Source organism: Mesoplodon bidens (assembly GCF_964165515.1).
Source record: "Mesoplodon bidens genome assembly, contig: HAP1_SCAFFOLD_116, whole genome shotgun sequence".
Lineage (NCBI taxonomy): Eukaryota > Metazoa > Chordata > Mammalia > Artiodactyla > Ziphiidae > Mesoplodon > Mesoplodon bidens.
In genome coordinates, this window is record NW_027672444.1 from 226329 (window position 1) to 238788 (window position 12460).

The 12460-nt window shown below is 39.7% G+C and overlaps 1 protein-coding gene and 1 pseudogene across 2 annotated transcripts in view; one reads left to right on the forward strand and one right to left on the reverse strand.

Moving 5' to 3' along the window:
• The window catches only part of LOC308610193 (centrosomal protein of 78 kDa-like), a 28974-nt pseudogene extending 26352 nt beyond the window's left edge, over positions 1 to 2622 (forward strand). Inside the window, exons 10-12 of the transcript in view lie at positions 120 to 291; positions 614 to 661; positions 1199 to 2622. The product of the transcript in view is annotated as a centrosomal protein of 78 kDa-like (transcript). The remainder of the gene's footprint in view (positions 1 to 119; positions 292 to 613; positions 662 to 1198) is intronic.
• Positions 1 to 12460, reverse strand: part of LOC308610196 (forkhead-associated domain-containing protein 1-like) — a 191321-nt gene that overhangs the window by 79780 nt on the left and 99081 nt on the right. The window lies entirely within an intron of this gene.

The window sequence follows — 12460 nt, forward strand, 5'->3', positions numbered from 1 at the left end:
GCAAAAAAAAAAAAAAAAGATTTTAGAAGTATTTCATGATTGTAAGTCTGGGGAAATCTAAACTGCTCTTCTGTGATTATAATAACCTTTGTCTTTTCTCCTTTCCTCCTCTCGTCTAGGCTTGGGCAGTTGGCCACAATGGCTGGTATAGATCAGTCAGATTTTCATTTACTAGGTTGTCCCCCCATGAATTCTCCTGTTAGTAGTCCACCTAAAGAAGAAAAGAAGGCACTTGAAGAAGGAAAATCAGAATCAAAACAGGGTGCCCCATAACAAATGCAAAATAGCCAAGTAAATGGACAGAACAGCACTTAATGATTCTAAGAGTGATTAGCAAAAAGGAAATGACCAAGTCAGGGAGAAAACAATAATGATCAGTCTCTAATAATTCACATGCTCGGGAGCTAGAAGACTCTGGAATCCTTTCCAAATCTGAGATTCGTAAATGTGTGCCCATTTCATGATACTGTACTTTTGTAAATAAGGAGACTGGAAGTTCTTGAGAAAATTTATGAGTTAAAGCAAACTATCCTTAATGAAGAAAGAAGACATTAGAGAAAATATTCCAGATTTTAAATTGTATAAATGTCTATTCTGTTCATATTTTATCTAGGTTTCTATTTGTATGCAGTCAGCTTACAATGAAGGAACACTAATGAAGGTACACATACTGATATAATTTTTAAAATAAGTAATCCAGACATAGCTAATAGGTAACATATTAGAGTGAATCACCTGGTTATGGGAATGGGAGGGGAAAACCTGTCAGCTTTTCCTCTAGCCTCACTTGGAGCCCCCATCAGCCCATCTCAGAGTGGTCTTGGGAACTGACAGCTTGAGAACACAGCCTGGTCACAAACTATATACGATTTACATGTGCCTGGAGGATAGAAAAGACATTAATTACCTTACAGAATAGGGTTTTATTTTTAGTGAGGGAAAGGAAATGGGTAATAACTACCCCAATCACCAAAGTCTGAAAACGTAGCGGACATAGCCTTGGATATAGCTAGGTTAAGCTGAGAATCACTTGGCAAGATATAATTACAAAAAAAACTGGCTCTGAAATCTTCTGATTCATCAATTGACTGTGTTAATAATAAGATTACAGAGTAACATTGAAGTTTTGAGCTCTACTTTTTAATGGTTGCTTTGTTCATCACTGAATTTTTGTTTTGTCTTTTGTCTTCCCCTCCACTTTCCGAAAATTACAGGTGATGCTAGGATTCCTTTGCCTCTCGACTCCTTCCGTGTCCCAGCGTCTACTCAGGAGGCCTTAGAAGCTTCCAAAGACAACCTGGGGGTCCCAGTCACAGAGCAGCGGCAGGAGTCTTTTGAAGATTTCATTGCTAGAACATGTTCTCCTTCAGCAGACGTCATTTCTGGAACTGGAAGTCAAAGAAAAGAAGAGGAATTATCTAGAAATAGCAGGTCTTCTTCAGAGAAAATGAGCAAAGCAGGTGAATAGACCAAAAAATACTCTGCTAAGAAACAACCTGGGAAGGACCTGCATTCCTGCTCTGACTCACCTGTAAAGCAGAAAAGCAAAGGAATTGGGCAAAATAATTCTTTGGTTAATAAACCAATTAAAAGTGAGTCTTCGAAAAAACACATTTCTGTTAAGAAAGAGAGTAGAATAGTGACTGTGTCATCAAAGACAACGAAAAGTAAACTCAGTCTACTAGAACAGTCTGAAAGTGATACTCTTGGATCTGATTGTGAATTTCAAGAAAGCATCCATACTCTATCACGCCTAACATAGGTCTAAATCTTTTAAAATTATGTTTTTGCCTTCAAATTTTCATAAATTACTTATGTTTTTATTATAGCATATGGTGTTTTCAGTTACTTGACTGGAAGCCATTAGAGAAAGATTTTTTTATCTATACTTTTTTATTATAATGAAAGTTTGGGTGTACTTTTCCTTGTAACACTTTGCACCATTCATTCAGCTAGTGTTTACTGAGGGCTTCATATGTACAGTACTTTTCTGGGTGCTGTTGCTTTCAGCAGTGAACAAAATAAAGCCTTTACTCTCCTGGAACTAGCACTCTGTGGTGGGAGAAAACATAAACAACAAAGCAGGCTAAGGGTTAAAAAGAGATGGGAATAATAAATGGAATAGTTTTACCATTTGGTTAAACATCAAACTATTATATAAATCACACGGCCAGAAGCCATTGACATATTTTAATTCATAATAACCAGAGAGCCTCAAACATTTACCAAGGCACTTAACCGTGTTTATGGATTACAGCAACGCTCTGAGGTAGGGAACTCTTACCATCCCCATTTTATAGATGAACAGTCTGAGGAGACATTATGTGAGTTGCCCAGAATTACACAGCTATAAGTAAGTGGGAAGTTGCAATGTGACCCGAACCCATGCTCTTTTTTTTTTTTTTTAATGTATGGACTTTATTATCTTTCATTTGTTTCTGATTTATGTGAATTTTTTCTTTAAAGATTTTTTCTGCTGTCAACCATTTTTAAAGTGTTTATTGCATTTGTTACAGTATTGCTTCTGTTTTATATTTTGGTTTTTTGGCCTCAAGGCATGTGGGATCTTAGCTCCCCGACCAGGGATTGAACCCTCACCCCCTCCTTTGGAAGGCAAAGTCTTAACCACTGGACCACCAGGGAAGTTCCCCTTATGTGACTATTTTTCTGGCAATTATTTTAAATTTTATTTTTTATTGACATACACTTGAATTACAGTGTTGTGTTAATTACTGCTGTACAGGAAAGTGACCCAGTTACACATTTATGTACATTCTTTTTCATATTCTTTTCCATTACGGTTTATCACAGGATATAGAATATAGTTCCCTGTGCTCTACAGTAGGAACTTTTTGGGTTTTTTTAAATACATGCACTTTTTAAAAATAAATGCATGTATGTATTTATTTTTGGCTGTGTTTGGCCTTTGTTGCTGCACGCGGGCTTCCTCTAGTTGAGGTGCACATGCTTCTCATTGTGGTGGCTTCTCTTGTTGCAGAGCACGGGCTCTAGGTGCCTGGACTTCAGTAGTTGTGACATCCGGCTTAGTTGCTCTCTGGCATGTGGGATCTTCCCGGACCAGGGCTTGAACCCATGTCCCCTGCATTGGCAGGCGTATTCTTAACCACTGCGCCACCAGGGAAGTCCCATGTAGGACCTTTTTGTTTATCCATCCTGTATATACACCAGTTTGCATCTGCTAATCCCAAACTCCCAATCCAACCCTCTCCCACCCCCTCCTCCTTGGCAACCGCCAGTCTATTCTCTATGTCCCTGTTTATGTTTCTGTTCACACATAGGCTGTAACCAGGCTCTTAATTACTTTGTTATCCTGTTCCCTTGTTAAGAAGGGTTTAAGGAAGGCACTGAGAGAGAAGCCAGTGACCACTAGAAGTGCAAAAACAGTGGGGCTGTCAGAAAGCACACCTGTCTCCTTTCCCCATCGTGAGCAGAATTTTTAAATGGCAGAGTATGTGAGAGTATGTGATGACACATCTCTGGATTAAATTATGTCTCCCTGGTAAAACATGTACACGTAAGTCTTTAGTTCAATCAGAGTGAAAGGTGAGATCAGAGAAAAGCTGGAGTGTCAGATTTCTTGTAGAAGGTCCTGCCTGATTGTTACTAAGAGGGCTACTACAGTACTAGTTAGTTCATTAGCCATGGGTTGAGTGTTAGAGGAGTGAAACAATGAGCAAGATGTAGTGTTGGCCCTCTAGCAGTGGAGTGAGAGGGGAAGACGCACAGCAGATGTCTCATCCTGCACGTGACCTGCTGTGACGGGCATATTCAGGGCGTTTAGTCAGTGTGGAAGAAGAGGGGGAGCCGTGAGGCAAAGAAAAGTCATCAAAAGAGGCAGTCCCTAAGCTAAGTCTTAAAGGACTCGTGAGAAACTGGTGAGTCAGCCGGTGAAAGGCAAGGATACTCAAGGCAGAGTGGACAGCGGAAGTCCAGAGCCTTGAGTGTCCGAGGGGTGTGTTACAGAGCCACAGGCACAGGCTCTGGAGGATCAGTGCAGTGTCCCCAGGCAGCGGCAAGTGCCCCTAAAGGAGGCAGCGAGGAGGAGGAGAGCAGGTCTTAACCATCCATGTGCGTGGAGCTGGTTTCCTCAGAAAATAGCTAAGAATGGAAAGGACAAGTTCGGGTGGCATTTTAGACCACTGACGTCAGTATGGGTGAGGAATCTGAAGAAGCCTGGAGATAATTATGCCCCACTCTTCTGAGGAGCACTGCTTTATATTTTCAAGTGGGATTTTCACGCTGCCACCTCCTCTCCTGTCCCTACTGAAAGGTTTATAGGCCGGCAGAAGGGAGAACCTGGCTTAAGTAAAGTTAATCAGGTTTCTTTACTGTACAGCTTCTCGGGGCTGCTGTAGGCTAATGTTCATTCTGGATCGTCACAGCAGGCGTATGGTACACAGCCATCCTCAAAGCTATTTGACCCTAGAGTCCTTTTCGAATAGAATGTCTAACAACTGGTTCCACCGAACAGCAATTTCGTAACTTCTAGACCAGGTAATAGCAAGAAGAAAGGGGTCTGAAATAAGGTATAAATGAAGGGAGGAAATAAGTTCTAATTGTATTTAGGAAATTACCAGCAAGACTTGACCTTGGGAAGTAAGGAAGAAGTAGGAGGCGGAGGCTGAACCCCCATCTGTGTGACTAAGGTTGGGTGGTGGTATCATTGAGTTTGGAAATAGGGGATAAAGAACTGAAGTGGGGAAAAGACTTTAGCTCTGGACATGTAGAATTTTGAAGCACCTGTAGAATTCAGAAGACAAACTGGTAGATAACTGGACATGCACGTGAAGACATGGAGAGAGAAAAATTTGAATGTCCTCAGCACATAGCAGCAGTCATTAAAATCATGAAAATGGATGAGATTTCAGAGAATTGTGAGCACTGACAACGTTTAAGTGATAAGCAGAGAAAGAATTCTGGGAAGGAGAGGGGTGATAGAGTTTCAAGGAGGAGGAAGGAGATGCCAGCGTCGTCCTTCAGAGACTGTGAGTGTCCATTGGATTTGGGCAGTTAGGTCCCCAGTGACCTGAGAGCAGTGCAGGGAAGTGGTGGACAAAAAGCCAGATGGCAATAAACTGAGGGTGTAGGGCTGCCTGTCGGGGCCAGGCGGGGCTAGTGAGGACAGTGGGAAGAGGCTGCTCTCAAGGAGTGTGGATGAAAAGAGAAAATGATGAGCAAAAAAGAATTTTTTAGAATGAGAAGGACTTCTATTTTACATGTTGAAATGAAGGAACCAATAAAGGAGATCCTGAAGATGTAGATAATAATTTAGAGAATTGGGGAAACACGGACATATGAATAAGAAAAAAACCTTGCACAGTATATAAAAATCACTTGTATCCTTCGAGCTGGATGGATACTGGTAAGTTTGGGAGGAAATAAAGGTAAGAAGAGATAGAAGTTAAAGAAGTTTATACTGATAGCCTCACTTTTCTTTGACAAAGATTTTTCAGAGACACATATATACACATACATAATTACCGTTTGAAAATTCTTTCATAGTTACATGTTTTATTAATCACGTCTGAGAAAAGTCACTGATTTTCATTTTGTACAGCATTATCTTGTAAGGACAAGATACAGTGACAACTTCCATGCTTTTTGCATATCAGAGCGGACACTGAAAGTATCTGCATAATTGAATTTTCACTTCTTATTTGTAATAAGTTTATCCTTAGGAGGATACTTTCATAGTGTTTGATCACAGATGAGTTTGGGCATTGCTATCACTCAATAATGTTAAGCATCTGTCAGGTTCTCTCCTATACTATATATTCATTTTTTGTCCGTTAAGCAAATATTTATTGGCGGCCTGTGGGAATAAAATACACCTAGGTCCTCTTTCCTTGGTATATTCACAAAAGCCTCTGAAACTAAATTTCCAAGTCAGGCCATACTAAGGCCTGGCATAATAAGTTTTCGTTGTTAACAGTTTTTTTGTGTTTGTGGGGGTTTTTTGTTTTTATTTTTTTGAAGCAAGAATAAGACACTGTCTTAACTCAGTAGTTGTCCATTCATTAATAAGTCAAAGAAGACATTGATGAAGCATGGTATTTTGAATATCCTTTCCACAGAATAGGTAATGGGCCATCCTGAAACTCTGGTGAGATGCTTATCATTTTCAGATTTTGGAGTGGCTGAGAAAACCCTATTACACCTTGAATTATCACTAGAAACATGAATTCAGCCAAATAAAAACAGTGCCTCTGGGCCTCCCTGGTGGCGCAGTGGTTGAGAGTCCGCCTGCCGATGCAGGGGATACGGGTTCGTGCCCCGGTCTGGGAGGATCCCACATGCCGCGGAGCGGCTGGGCCCGTGAGCCATGGCCGCTGGGCCTGCGCGTCCGGGGCCTGTGCTCCGCAGCGGGAGAGGCCACAGCAGTGAGAGGCCCACATACCGCAAAAAAAAAGAAAAAAAAAAAAAAAAAACAAAAAAAACAGTGCCTCTGCCTACTGAGGTGGTCAATTTCCATCTCAACAAAAGTGACCATTTCTCCTTTAGATTAAAATCAAGAAAATCCCCTCTGTCCAGGATGCAATAATGGGGTGCCCGAAAGAGGAAAACTGAAGCTATTCCCTCTTTACACCTGAACAGTGAATTCATTCTGATATCAAATATTTGTTATGATTCTGTTATGACCAGGTGCTTTATTGTTTAGAGATCAAGTTACTGTTCATTCTTGGTAAGTAAGAAAAATCCACGTTTTAGGACTCTGAATAGTAACTTTATATATATTATATATATATATTAAAAATAAATATGTATATTATATGTAATATATATTCCATCTATTCAACAAAATTGTAACTTCCATCATCTCTTACGAATGATGAACTGTATTCACTCTTTGGAAAGGGCTTATAGGGAATTAAAGTCTCCATATACTTTTTATATAAGACCGTGGAAACCAAATTCTCAACTGGGAGCAAACTTAGGTTTTGCTATGAAGGTTTATGCTTGCCTGGCCTTAGAGGGGTAGGCCAGGAACTCAAGTTTTTTTCCTCTAAGTTACTTTCATTGATGCCACCCTGAAAAAATTTGGAGGGAGTATTTTTGAAATAGCTTTATCTCAGTAACCCTTTAAAAAGGCTTCAGGGTATGGGGAACATAACTGTCAAAATGTTCAAGCAACTCTTGTTGATTTAAGTGTAATGGATCAGGAGCAATACAGGAAGGAGCTGGGTACAAAAGACAAAAGGCGTGAGGCTATTTCATGTATTGTTTTTGGCTTATTGTACAAAACAGGGAAAGTCATACACTCGCGCAGCCAAGGTCCCCTACTGTTCTCTCCTTTTAGTAGAAATAAAAGAGAGCTCGTTTCTCAATAGCAGCATTCTATCCTTAAGTGGGTACACAGTGATATTCTGATGGTCTCTGGAGCAGAGAATAATTCCGTGGCAGCTCTGACCTCCAGTCACCGGGTTCTCTGTAACTTAGTCTTTCATGGCCAAGGACTATAATCATTATTTCGATTTATATTTAGCATCTCAAAATGGAAAGGATTCCATGGACAACAAAACAGGAAGTGATTTCATGAAGTGTTTTAGTATGGATAAAACAATAAACTATAAAAATACAAATCATCAGTAAAGCTTTTTCTTTCCGGAGAACTATATTCAGAAATTAATGTAAGCCTCTAAGGTGCGCATGTGTGTTTTTTCACCCATGATCATGTTTGTATGTGTGTGCGCGCATTCCACTGCTACAGGAGACATGCAAAATGATATCAGATTTGCTACTATATGCAGTACTGGTTTCTCCCAAGAACTGTGTGCTCGCAGGGTTCGTTCAGGAAGGTGAGTGTCCTACCACCTCATCACAGTCATATCTCATCACCTTCGGCAGGAATAGTTGACACTTTAACCTCACATGCAGGCTTATTAAATTAGTATTACTCATCAGAACTTGCTTACTAATAAAACAAGCTGAATTAGCCACTGCAGAATCATATTTGGAAATTCAATGAAAATCTTACCTTTTTAATAAAGGCCCAGAAATATTATTTCAGAGCAGGTGGTACAGAAAACTGTGGTCAAATTTGACATTCATTCATCATTGAAGTGTGGAACGTGACAGGTGAAAATTGATATTGATTTCTTTCCTCTAATATTTGGAAGAGTTCTAACAGGTAAATCAAATGAGATAACAAGACATATCAAGTCTCACTCATTTCTATGATCACATCCTCCCCACATATCACTCCTTCGCCTGCCATGTTTTGAATAATTCAATGCCCATAGTCTTTCCAGTCCAGTGTATTATAAGACACACTCAAGCTGGGTTTCAATCATATTAGACTGAAAGCTGAACATTTTAGGAAGGATTATTTAAAACCAAATGCGTCTTGAGCCCAACAGCCTATGAAACCAAACAATCCTGGGAGTTCAGTTGGATTCAGAAAATTCAGTAATCCTATTTGATGTATGTTAACCGTATCAATATTAACAACCTTCCACTGGATTTCAGCACTGATTTGAGAGCTGAGTTACTACTGGTCTTGTATTTTACCTAGTTGTGAAAGCACTGAGAGAGTTGTTCTTGGGTTGGACTTGACCTGCCTCTGGGAATGCTCTCTGTTCTATCCATCTTGAAAAACTTTATTCAAGTGCCATTTCTCTGCCTGCCTTCTCTTCACTTGCACCCCTTGGGAAAACGAAAGATGCTCAAATATAGATGTTAACACTGCAGGTGCTCTGCTTGGCAATGGTGTCTTTCAGCTTCCCAATAAAAAATTATATTGCTGACCACCCATTTGACTGAAAAGTGACTCATTTTACTGACAGATATCTGGATTGAGATGCCAAAAGAAATAGGTCATTTCAAATTTCCTTTTTAAGTCATAGCTTTGTGTTGCAACACTACTTGTTCAAAACTTAGATCATGAAGGTTCCTTCCTATGACCTCCAAATAATTAAAATGTTCTTCAATACACTATATAAAAAGCAAGCAGAGGGGCTTCCCTGGTGGCACAGTGGTTGGGAGTCTGCCTGCCGATGCAGGGGAGACGGGTTCGTGCCCAGGAGGATCCCACATGCCGCGGAGCGGCTGGGCCCGTGAGCCATGGCCGCTGGGCCTGTGCGTCCGGAGCCTGTGCTCCGCAACGGGAGAGGCCGCAGCAGTGAGAGGCCCGCGTACCGCAACAACGACAACAACAAAATAAATAAAATAAAGCAAGCAGAATATTCCTAATTATCAATCTTTCTCTTGAGTCATATAGTTCTTGTAATTTCAAGGAAGAGAAACTCAAATGTAAAGTGTTACAATAGCCAAGCATACCAGCACTATTATCTAACCATTCAGCAATTTTCTCTGCCAAGTCACTCTGAACCTTAGACTACTGAGGATGTCTTCTTAATTTTTAAGGTTCTCCTCTTTTGAATTAAAAAATGGTCACAATTTTATAAGTAAAATTAAAGAAAAATACCAAAGAGAACATCTGAGATGTTTCCATTAGGCATTATATATATATACATAAATTTAATAGATATACATATATACATGCACTGGGATAAATCTCCATCTTCTGTGTCAGTCGGACATAGGTCCATTTTCTTAGGAATAGGGAACTCCTTTCACAGTGGAAGTGAGGAAATTGGCTGGACCATCCTTCTTGAAAATAATTCTGTGAAGCCGCCATTCCTTCTAGCAATCTACTACTCCATCAGTGTGTAGTTCATCAAATTCAGGTCTTCTGAAGCCAGGCTAGAAATACAAAGTGAGGTGGACGACTAAGGTAACTGACCAAAAAGGAGGAAAGGAAGAGGAGCAAAACAATTTCCCAATTTCATTCTTTCCCATATTCTCTGTGCTTGACAAGGGAAAAAATATTCGGGTCTGAGTGCCTCTCATTCTTAGCCATTGTTAGTTCAAAGTCTGAGAAAAAAAAAAAAGGTAAAAACGAAAATATGGAGTCCAGAATTCCCTTAGCTCTCTTGCATGCAATATCTCAACTTAAAAGGCCTTCCAAAATGGACGGATAAACTTTTAAAAATATAGCCCAATCTTTTCAATCTAAACAAGTAAACACTAAAAATATATTTTAGAAATCCAGCAAACACACTAACCACAGTCAAAGCAAAGGAAGGCTTATGGCTTACCAAATGACAGTGGCTGTCTACAAGAGAGAGAAAGAGAATAGTCCAAAATTCTATCTGACCTGGCAGAGCTAGGAGGGTGCCCTGGTTAGGGTCTTTCATATACAGTTATTCAAGCTCAGACTTGATCATCTGTCAGGGATGCTACAGTAGGGAGAGATTTGCCATAACTGTGAGACTCAGCAAGATCACTTCCAACTCTAAAACCTACAACTTTAATCACCAACACCAGCCATCATTAAGAGCGACCTCAAATAACTCCAAATCTCTTCATCTACTCACATATTCTTTACACAGTCAACAGACCTCGAGTGATTACTACATGCCAGACACAGTTCTAAGACCCAGAATAAGGGATAAGAAAGGTAACAACCTCTGTCACTGGGGGGCTTGAGTTCTTTGGGAAGAAGTTCACCTAAATACAAAGAGACACCAAAGATAATATTTGGTTTGATTATTATTCTGTGAAAGAAGTAAGGTAATCTGTTAAATTGGGACTGAGTTAGGCTAGTAGGACAATCAAGGAAAAAATGTCTTTAAGAGATGAGTGCCAAAGAATAGAAAGGAATCAGTTATGGAAAATTTTTCTGGAAATAATATTTCCAAAACATGGGAACAGCGAATACAAAGTCCCTGAGGCAAGATGAAGCTTAACTACAATCAAGGAGCAAAAAGAAGCTAAAAGGTTAGGTCAGGAGATAACCACACAGATTTACACCAGCTGGTCCCTAACTTCAAGTCTACGTGGGTATATTCTTCAGGTGAGTTACATATATATCATCCAAAAAACACACACAAAATGGACTCCAAAATTACCCTGGAAATTCTGAGTGAGATTCTTTACAAAGGCACAACCATATTAAAGATCACAGCCATCATTCTCCAAACTCCACTCTGGGCATCACTTGCAGGCATTTAACGGGGGTGTTTCATATCCTCTCTAAAATATTGGGCAGGAAGAACAAACACCCTAGCATGTCTGCACTGTGCACCTAGTGTCTCACAATTGAAAAGTAGCCGGAGCTCACCCTGCTGATGGCTTTGCTGGGTTTTTTTAACCATTTATTAAGAGTCCCATCTCTTTTAAGAACTGGGATATATTTTTTGAGGAAATAAACTACAGGAAAATTCAACTGACAGAGATCATACTGTAGTTGACTTTTCTGTTCTTTGTTACATTTATTCGTTGAGACAAACGTCTGTTCTTAGTCTTTTTTTAATGGCTCTGTTAAATAGAATGGACACAGTACACTGCACATACTTAAAAACACAATTTAAATTCTGAAATATGCATATACCCATGGAACTGCCAACACAATCAAGAAAAGGAACATATCCATCACTTGCAAGTGTTTATGCCTCATTCATAAAGCCCCTTTTTTCCCCTCACATTCCAGCCCTCCACATCCCCAAGTGAGCACTGATATGCTTTCTTTCATTAGAGACGTGTTTGCATTTTTCTAGAAATTTAGATAAAGGGATTCACACACTGAGGACTCTTTTATCTGGCTTCTTTCACTCAATGTAATTATTTGGAGAGTAATTCATATTCTGGTGGGTGTCAATAGTTTATCACTTTGTTTTGCTGAATAGTGTTTCACTGTATGGGTATACCACAGTATATTTCTTCATCCTCTTGTTGATGGGTGCTCGAGGTTGTTTCAATTCTGTCTATTAGAAATAAAGATGCTATGATGATCCATGTACAAGTCTTTGTGTGCACATATGCTTTCCTTTTTCTTGCGTAAATATCCAGGTGCAGAAAGGCTGGGTCATACGGTAGGTGTACGTTCAACTTATGAAGAAACGGCCAAACTGCGGACTGAAGTGACTGCACTCTTGCCCTCCCACTAGCATGTAAAAGCCGCGCAGTTCCTACACTGCCTCACCAGTACTCGGTGTGGTTGGACTTTTCTAAGTTTAGCCATTCAGTAGGTGTGTAGTGGTATCTCCTGGGGCGTTCATTTCCATAGAGCTAATAATGGATTACATTGAGCAACGTCATGTGCTTATTTGCGTCCGTACACCTCCTTGGCAGGATCTCTTTTTAAATATTCTTACCCATATTGTTAATTTAAAATTTTTTTTCTAATTACTGAGTTTTGAGAGTTCTCTACGTGTTAGAGGCACAAGTCTTTTCAGGTGTATAATTTGTAAATATTTTCTTCCAACCTGTGGCTTTTCTTTTATTAATAATGGCTTCCAAAGATGAAACCCAATTTATTACTTTTTTTCTTTTATGGATCTTGTTTTTGGTGTCATCTCTAGGAAATCTTTGCTTAACCCAAGGTCAAAAAGATTGTGTCCAAGTTTTAGAGATTTATGTTTTGATCTACATTTAGTTA